A 10,179-nucleotide genomic window follows, 5' to 3' on the forward strand; every position below is an offset into this window, starting at 1 on the left:
CTTACATGTGTAAGCAAAAAAGTATCTTGCTCGCGTGCTTTAGAAAATTGTAATCTTGTGTAATTATAGTGAAAATCTCTTATAAGTACAAGGGGAATGAACTACTCTCGATTTGTGAGAGGAATCAGGATAATTCTGTGTGTTGTTTATTCTTTCTTGCACTTTATATTTGCTGCATATCTCTAACTAACTCAAATTCTATAATCTTGTGTTTTTCCCACCTTCAGTTTAAGGGGTCACCAAAGTAGGACTTAACTCTTTGATCACTTACTTTAAATTCTTCCCCTATCTTTTCATTCAAGAGAATAACTTTAGCCTTGAGTTAAAAAGAAAACTCTTTGTCCTTCTACCAACTCTTTTTTCTGACACTTTCTATCGTGCCACCTCTTAGTTTTCTCTTTGTATAATTCAACATTCTCATGGGAAAGTAACCTATGCTCCTCCAACTCATTGAGTTGAAGCATTCTAATTTGACGAGCAGAGGTTAAGTTAAAGTTCAAATACTTTACAACCTAAAAGACTTTGTGCTCCAGCTCAATTGGCAAGTGGCATGCCTTGCCATAATCCAAAGAAATTTTGAAAAAGTTTTCATAACAATCAAAAAGTATAAATAAATCTAAAATAATTACCACGGAATTAAACAAAAAATCGAGATTCAATTCAAAAAAGGGTGAGGGGGTCGAACTAGGCTTATATAATCTAATCGTTATAAGACAGTTGGGGGATTTCCAAGAATGATTCTCGAATATGATTGAATCGAAGATACATTGAATTAGTTTACGGTATAGAACAAACACATGTATATGTCATAGTAGATATTAATTAGTTATATATGATTATCTATCTAAATTTGTCATGCTACCACTCTAAATTTAGGTAGGGATGTTGAAGGGAATCTTATAAGCACTTTTATAAACCTACAAAACAGCTCAAGGAAGAAGGTGAAGAACGACGATTGAACGATTAAGAATAACTAAATACAGTTAAAAGTTTGTTAGAGTGCAATACGAATTATGCTGATAAATAATACCATACTATGCTTCATAGAAATTAATTAATTATAATTGCATTGTGAATCACTCTTTTATATATATATATATATATATATATATATATATATATATATATATATATATATATATTTATTCTATGGTGATGATGATGTACATATGCACTTCCATGCATACATGCATCATGAAACTACAACAATGTTTACTTGTTATACATGTTGTGAAGCTTATGAAATGTACATACTAGTCATGTAGTACATAATATACCTACGTGTATAGTTTACATGATCTTCTCTTAAAAATAAAAAGGAAATCCACTTTAAATAAATACTATAAAATGAAAAAACATTTATAGAAACGATAAAATTAATTGACTTAAAATTCATACCTTCACATATGTGATATTGTCGCCCAAACTATTAATTGAATTTGTAATAGATCGAAACTAATATATTCTTAAACATAATTCACCCCGCATATAAACTATTAAAAATAACAACAAAATACTCTTTTTTTCCAAAAAAAATCGTGTATTGTTGCTGCCCAGGATCGAACTGGAGACCTTTAGCGTGTAAAGCTAACGTGATAACCACTACACCACAGCAACTTCGATGTTCATTTCTCACTTGTTTCATTAAAATATATATATTATTTATTTAACACGTTTTTTTATTTACTGTTTTGTTGTCTTTCCATCCTTTTGTTATGTTTTAATAATGTTAACTTATGTTTTTGGGTATAAGTTAAGAGATGAATATAATAGAAAAAAATGAAAATTATGTGATGAGTTTAATATAAATATATAATTAATGATTTATTTTAATATAAATTTTTTATTTATGAGTTTTTTTAGGTGGCATTGTCCTTATTATTGTTATTTTACTTTTGAAGGAACCGGACATAATCTATTTTTGTGAGAAAAAAAATAATAATTCAACGACAGTGGCACCCATTCCTGCATCACTCTTTGTCCTTTGCGTCGTCACCGGTCATAACTAATAAAAGCACGTTGCTCAAAATATGTTGTCCTCATTTCACTTTTAATACTACTACTTTCTTGGCTGCTATTCATTCATTCATACAAATATTATATTAAGTGTATTCTCGTTTAATATTAATCTTCTTTAAACAAAAAAAGTGGTACCATATGAAAATGAAAACCAAAAAATCAACCATTAGGCAATTCTGAAGTTAAGAAGACTTGGTCTATTCCTATTTAAATTCATAATTGTGTATATCAAATTTATCAAATATAATTAGGCATGACAATGGGGCGGATCGGAGACGGTTTTTATCTCCTTCAAATTCAAATTCGAATTCCCAAACAATCCACATTCTCCGTCCCAAACCTAAACGGAAATGGAGAATTAAAACTCCAACCCGTCCCAAACAGGTTTAGATTGGGTTCGGGTATCCTCGCTCCACCACCATTCATTTAGTGAAATCAATTTTTTTAATAGAAATATTTATTTATTTTTTAATCAAATTACATTATAAATAATAAAATAAAACAATCTAAAAAAATTTCACATATACATTTTTAAATATAGTTAATACAAATCAAAATACTAAAACATTGATCACTTATTTAATATTTCAAATCATCAAAAATAAATAATAATGTATAATAAAATAAATGGGGCGGGTTGGGGGTGGATACTAGTGTCCCCATTACCCGATCAGTCTCCATATTTTATAATTGGGAAAAATTCAAATCCAAACCCAAATCCAAACCCTATCAAATGAATTAAAGTTTGGGAAAAGATTGGTTGACGTTACTTTTTTAACACTTAGACAGTAAGTGTATAAATAAAACATATTGGTTTTATATTTTAATAGTTTATTTTATATTGGCTTCTGTGCATGACCATTTTCTTTTGATGTTACATATTGTGTAAGCTACGGTGTATAAAAAAATGGTCTAAAAATAGCAAATCTCTTAAAGTTTATATTGAAGTTTATGTAAGTTTGTTTATGTTTTTGTGTTTTAATTTTTTTTTATCTAATTTGGATCATATGTAAATAAATAAGAATAAAGTATTAAGATAATAATGTTCACATTCACTTAAAATAATTACTAAAACTTTATATATTGTCAAAATCTTCTTAATATTCATTTTTTAACAAATGTCTAATTACGCTTCAATTATTTATGTCTAGTGGGAGCTCTTGCTTCATAAACAGAAACTACTATATTTGTAAAGGTTATTATAATATTTGTGCCTATAATATTTCTTATAGTTAGAAGACTTATTTATTCGAATTTCAAAAAGTTTTGAGAAATATTTATCTAGTTGGGGGGACTGCAAGTAAAACATGAACATCTTCTTTTCAGTTTCTTCCTTAATCAATTATGTAATTCAGGAATACGGGCATCGGTTCCCCCAAACAATTGACTTCTAGAAGTCTGTGTCTGATCGTTTAATGATCAGTTTGTCTTTGAAACAATATAAGTCTTGGTATGTCGCCAGCCTTATCTATCATCTTATGGTCCATCGCGTCTGCGCACCTTCATCTGAAGGACACGAGCATGCAACCATCATATTTGCGGTTGGTTTATCTGATCATGAATGAAGTTAGCTCTCTATCAGGTCTGGGCATATATGTATGGTCACACCTAGAGTAAATGCTTATAACCAGCTATGACATGTGGCTGACTGAGTTATTTGTTGATTCGCCTAGTATAACGTTGATGCACATTCTGTGTGTTTCACTTCAAAAATGAAGTAAACGTCTAATAGTCTTTCAGACGTGCCGACAGTAACCATGATACGTATTGGGCATTGGAATCGACATTCTACTAAAGGCATGCTCAAAAGGTAGTTCATATCCTACCTTCACGGATCTGGTTGGAACCTTAACGAGTTGAACAATTTAGGGGTCATTATCCAGGATTGACCTAACTTCTTTTTTATGTTCATCAAGGTCAAACATATTGATTCTCTTTAGACCTCCATCCTTCTTTCACTTTCTTCTTCAAGTGATATTGTTATATCTCTCATTTCACAAGGTCGGGTTATGGAAACATTGGAAGCAAAAAGTTCTCCACCACCTCATAGACTCAGATCTAGCTGACATAACTCTAGTTGCTCGAGAGTGTAGGCTTATAAGGATTTACATGAACTCCTTTCGTCTCTGAGGAATTCTGGTACCATGTGATTCATGATAGTGACTGTTATAACTAACAATAATTCCATGTTTGGGACTCCATTTACTTTATCCCGATCTAGAACTCCTAGCATCTGTTAGTTCTCACTTTGCGATCTGGTGTTTGTCATTACTTGGATGAGATACTTCTGTGATAAATCTCCGTCTGGAATTGCTTTCATATGGATCTCAGTGATGACAAAGAGTAGAGGTGGTGCAATATTGGATAATCCGACAAAGTTCTTCGGTGTAACGTAGAAGATGATACCCTCCATCCTGTTGTGGTTATGCTAGATATCTACCTTTGGATCGAGAATGATTTGTTTGTGGAGTTTGATCGTGGAATTTTGCAGAAATCAGATGTCATTCTCATAAGCGGAATCTTTGTTCCATATTGGAATCAGAAATAATATTGATTGATGATAAAGGACTCTATAATCAGTGATGTTGATCTCCATAACAATAGTATGGGGTAGACTTGGAAGGTTATCAATTCAACACCCAAGTCAGTTACATATTCTAAGATATGTATAGTGGAAATTCAAGATCAGAAAAGTATACCTTGAATTTCATATATGCTTACTATATATGCTAGACAATCTTGATTGGTCTTATGCATGATTGACCCCTTGTTTGGGCCTTTGACTGGCCCAAAACAAAAACCATTTTCACCTAATAACCTGATCTAACCCTTTTTATTTATCAGGTCAGGTCAATATGGCTGGGTTTACCCAATCCATGTACACCCATGGTCTAGAGCATTCTACTAATAAATTATTGTTCAAGCTATGGTCCTATACAATCATGTGAAGATTTGTTGAGCAAGTAATTTATAATTTTTAAATGGCTTAAATAGTCTTTTGGTCCCTATAAGTTTGCGTGTTTTTAATTTTCATCAGTGTATCTTTTTTTTGGGGAAATAGTTCCTGAATGTTAAATTCATTTTGATTTTAGTCCCTAAAGTTAAAATACGCAGGAAAGTTTGAAGGAATATCCGCAGGAAACCTGCAGATTTTTCTGGGGATTTTAACTTTAGGGACTAAAATCAAATGAAATTCAACATTAAAGGGTTTTATCAAGAAAAAAAGATACATGGACGAAAAAAACACACGCCAACTTAAAGTAACCATAAGGCTATTTAAGCCTTTTTAAATCGACCAATTCATATGATTGTAGCTATGAGAAATGTATGGTAATCAAGTCTTGTTTGTTATGCATGCATTATGACTTGTAATTGTTCACCTGTACCGCAACTCATGCTTAGCGCTTTATGAGTAAGACATAATCTGACGGTTGGAATAGTTGATATTTCAAGGTACACTCTACAACTCTTCACAATGCCTTTAAAACGATATAAATGTTAATTTACCCATCAACTACTTTGTTGCTTTCTCCTAACTTAAATCACTCTTTAACAAATTTATTAAGTCGTGTTAATGTTTGGACCTTGACCTATGTAATGACTTGGAGAACATATTTGCTAGTTTGTCTTCCCAAGAAACCTTATCACCACAATCTCTTCTGATTCAACCATCTCTCCAATAAAGTGCAACATGGTGTTAATAGTTTTGTACTCTCATAATACACTAGATGATTATCCAAATAAATTACACTTTGATTAGCACAACTGTATCTTTACACATATTTGAATGATTCATGATGCTCCAATCATACCTCTTATCAAAATGGCTTACTTGGCCCATATAACTAAGACAATATACTTCATTTGAATTGTAGATAAAACAATAAATTATTTTTTCTATATACAAACATAATTTTTTTGCTTAAGTTCATAAATATACCTCACATTATGTAAAAGATACTCATGATTGTCAAACATCTTAAAGTTGAATCGCTCTACTACCATGAACCTTGCAAACCTTATTATTATATAGTTGAACGCCTCCACTTTCTTTTATCTCCTAAGTTTTAAATTATTCATTCATTAGACACGTGTGATAACATCATCCAATGTCTATAATCTAACTCTTTCGCATCTCCAATCTTGTTACTACTAGGGCACCAACACTCTAATAACCATTCTAATATGAGGCAACTGCAAACTGACAAACACCACTTTTTCTCCATGTCTCAAGACAATCATTCTTTAAGTGGTGTGTTTTATAAGAAGTGAAACATTTGACTCGTCGAGTTCCTTGGACTTGGATATATACATAAATTTCTCCCCCTTTTGGCTTTCCCTACCGCCACTCCTCCTTCTTGGGACATTCAATACTTATTCATTAAATGAAGAAGATGCTCATCATCTATCTTAGCTTAGTTTTGATGAATTCAAAATCTTATCAATGAATAAAAATCAAAGAAGAAAAAGATTGGGAATAATTATCAAGATTACATAGGCTTTGGAAATCAAAAGATTGGATGATTGGTCAAGGTACTATAATGATAATTTATATGTTTATATAATCTTTAGATGCTCAAGAAACTTCATCTTATATTCTTAAAGATTTCCCAATCATTTGTATAACATGTTCTATCAAAATATAACTTTTAAAAGGTAAAAGTTCAAAAATTACATTAGTTCAATGGGTTACATATTATATGCAACAAATTGCTTCAAGCTTTTTACTGAAATTTTTGAACATTGGGGAAAATGCAACTGATGGCATAAAAATTGCAACTGATTGCTTTTAGTTATATTTAAAAAAAATTGTAAGTTGCAGGCAGTGTAATCGATTGGCATAAAATTGCAACGAGTTACATCTGAAAATTTTTGGAAAAAATCTGAACTAATATGAAACTTTTTCATTCTAAATGTTCATGAAACCTTTTCCAAACCATTGCAATTAATCATGAACATTTTTCAGACATTGTCACTCTTTCTAGAGGAATCTTGCAATGTCTTTTTAGCAATAATTTTCATATTTAAAATTACCTCTTTCACTCAATTTTAAACTACAATTCAAATATGTTTTAAGAGTTTTTCTACATCCAAAACCTTAAACTTTTTTCTACATTAATTGTCATATCATTGCAAAAAGTTTATGAGCATTTTAAGGTATTCATATTTGAATTTTATATTGAAAGCGAATATCAATTTTTTATATTGGAATTGATTCAAGAACAACTTTATATTTATATTTGTTTAAGACTTATAATTGATCACCAAACGCGTACTTGTTTTGTAATAGAAAATAATGTGCTTTCTAAGTGTTGTATACAGAAAGTGGTGTACTTTTTGGTTTATGTGAGAATCATCATAGCGGTTGATGGTTTGTGAAAAACTTATTTGAATTGGGTTGATTCAAAGTCCACCATAAATTTGGTGTTTATGTTAGAAGATTGTAAGAGAGTCTTGGTGTAAGGCAGGATAAATATCTAATATAGTGAAATCCTTCCAGGGATGTGGAGAGGCTAGACGTATCCACGATTGATAAGAGAAATTAGTATAATTGTTTGTGTCTCTTTTACATTTATGCACTATCATTCATATATTCATCACTTTATTTTGTAAAATAAAAGAATAAAATCATCTGCAAAATAACAAAAAATATTCTTAAATACCTTAAGTTCATATAATAGTTTAGTACTTTAATACTTTATTATTTTTCTTCTAATTCTATTTTTTATGTTGTAAATGATGATTTGTTAATTTTTTAACCTTAAAAAAATTTTAAGATCCATAAAATTTGTTATAAAAATATCTAAAATACACAAAAATTCATATATTTGTCATATTTTAAAAATATATATATAATTATTTTGTTTTTCTCTTTCTCTCACACTATCGTAACACATCCAAGATCTTTTTTTATATATTCATTATCTTCTTGCATCACTAAAATTTTAAATTCTCCCTTTTTATAATTTTCTAAAATTTTTCAACGAATTTTATTTATTTTAAAGAGATAAAGAATGTAATATTAGAAAAAAAAATTGCACTGTTATTTTAAACTAAGTTAAAGCATCACAAGATTAATTTTGTTTAACAATAATTATACTTGCAGAATAGTGTCAGTGAAATTTGATCCATGTGTTGAATTAACTTGAAAAAAAATTAATCAAAGAAGATTCCATAACAACTTATGAATGTGACATATCGTCCAAATCCTCTCACTCTCATTTAGAAATTTAGAGCTGAAGACAGAAATAAGAGTTTATGATTTTTGGGAAACCTTTAAAGTTATCTAAGGGGATTGGAAAATACTTCTAAATATATTGAATTTGTGTAATTACTATATTGAGAATTGGAGAGACGGAGAAAAATTTGGGATATAAAATAGAGTTTGTTCTTGAAAATTTAGAAGACTATTTTCTTGTAACTCATTTATAATCTCTTGTATAACTTTTGAAGTCTAGTGATTTGGTTAGCTGCTCTATCCCCTAGATCTATACCATTTGATGTGGGTAAACAAATCTTTTATATTTCTTGTCTTCTTTTATCTTCTTCTGCCAAGTTAATTCCCTTTCTTATTACATTGCAAGTTATTATTGCTGAAGACAGTTAATTTTGGTTGTCATTGCTCTTTGTCCCACACATCAAATTGCTTGGTGTGATCGTACTCTAAATACTTCATTGGAAGTGATATTAATTATTATATCAATTTCACAATAATTATTTATGAAGATTTTTTTTTGTGATGTCGATTTTGTAGAACTAAATATTTAATATTAAAACAATCTTGTAGAGTTACTAATAGAATGATTTTTTTCCACTATTGATTATATTACGAGATTAACTGTAGTTTACCTTTTATCTTTGGGTCAACTAGCTTCTTATTCGGCCTTAGACTTCTTGTTAGTATCACCCCAATCTCATATAAATAGATATTGTATCGATATCTTGTATTAACACATTTTACGTTTTGCTTCTGCATTCAATCAATACCAACCCAATGGGCCCCTTTTCATTCATTCACCATTCCTATAATATGGTCTGAATTTATCAAGAGCAAAAACAATAGCTAGCAGTTATTTTTCAGTGGTAGTGTAATTTGACTGTGCAAAATCTAAAGTTCTAGAAGCATAGTAAACAACATGGGCAGCCCTGTCAACCCTTTGTGCAAGGACAACCCCAACAACATAACTAAACCATCACACATAATCTCAAAAGGGAGGATCCAATCCGGTGGCTGGATTATGGGAGCGGAGGCCAATGCTTTCTTCAAGAAGTCAAATGCTTGTTTGCATTTGTCGTCAAAGTTGAGAGTGACATCATTCTTCAACAAGTTTGACAGCGGAAGAGCTATCTTGCTGAAATCCTTGATGAAACGCCTGCAAAAACCTGCATGACCAAGAAAAGAACGAATCTCGCGAATGCAAGAAGGGTAAGGCAGTGTAGAAATCACATCTATTTTAGCAGGGTCAACCGAAATTCCTTTTTCTGAAATTATGTGACCAAATACAATTCCCTGATCAACCATAAAGTGGCATTTTTCATAATTTAAAACGAGACCAGTTTCGATGCATCTTTCTAAAATCAAGCTTAAACTGCTCAAGCATGCATCAAAAGAGGAACCATAGACAGTGAAATCGTCCATAAAGACTTCCATGCAATTTTCAATGAAATCAGAAAAAGTGCTAATCATGCATCGCTGGAAAGTGCCAGGAGCATTGCAAAGACCAAAAGGCATCCTCCTGTAAACAAAAGTACCGAAGGGACAAGTAAAAGTGGTCTTCTCTTGATCTTCCGGTGCAATATGAATCTGAAAGTTACCATAACATTCATACCTAGATATTGCTTCTTGACCCTTTACCTAGCACCAATAAAGTTTATTCCATCATTGTCCAACAATTAGTAGCCTTATCAATTATTCCCTCACAAACATTTTTACTTGCTAATAACTCTTATTCCTTTGGTCGTGTAAGAGGTAAAGGAAAATCCAAAACCCAAATTCTAGGCAACAACTATAAAAAAGCAAATCACACCATATAAAAATTCTATTTCAAGCATGATTTTCCCCTGGATATCGTACCAGAAACAACAAGTCTTCATCAGCTTGCAAGCCATCCAAGGATTCAGAACGAGTGTTTTTCAAAAATGTAGTATGACGACAATTTT

General features: G+C 31.0%; 1 non-coding gene across 1 annotated transcript; it reads right to left on the reverse strand.

Annotated features, from left to right (window-relative positions):
• Positions 1-1,544: 1,544 nt before the first annotated feature.
• TRNAV-UAC (transfer RNA valine (anticodon UAC)) lies at positions 1,545-1,617 on the reverse strand. The gene has a single exon. It is a non-coding gene; the product is annotated as a tRNA-Val (tRNA).
• Between the last annotated feature and the right edge of the window lie 8,562 nt (positions 1,618-10,179).

This window comes from Lathyrus oleraceus, chromosome 5, assembly GCF_024323335.1.
Source record: "Lathyrus oleraceus cultivar Zhongwan6 chromosome 5, CAAS_Psat_ZW6_1.0, whole genome shotgun sequence".
NCBI lineage: Eukaryota > Viridiplantae > Streptophyta > Magnoliopsida > Fabales > Fabaceae > Lathyrus > Lathyrus oleraceus.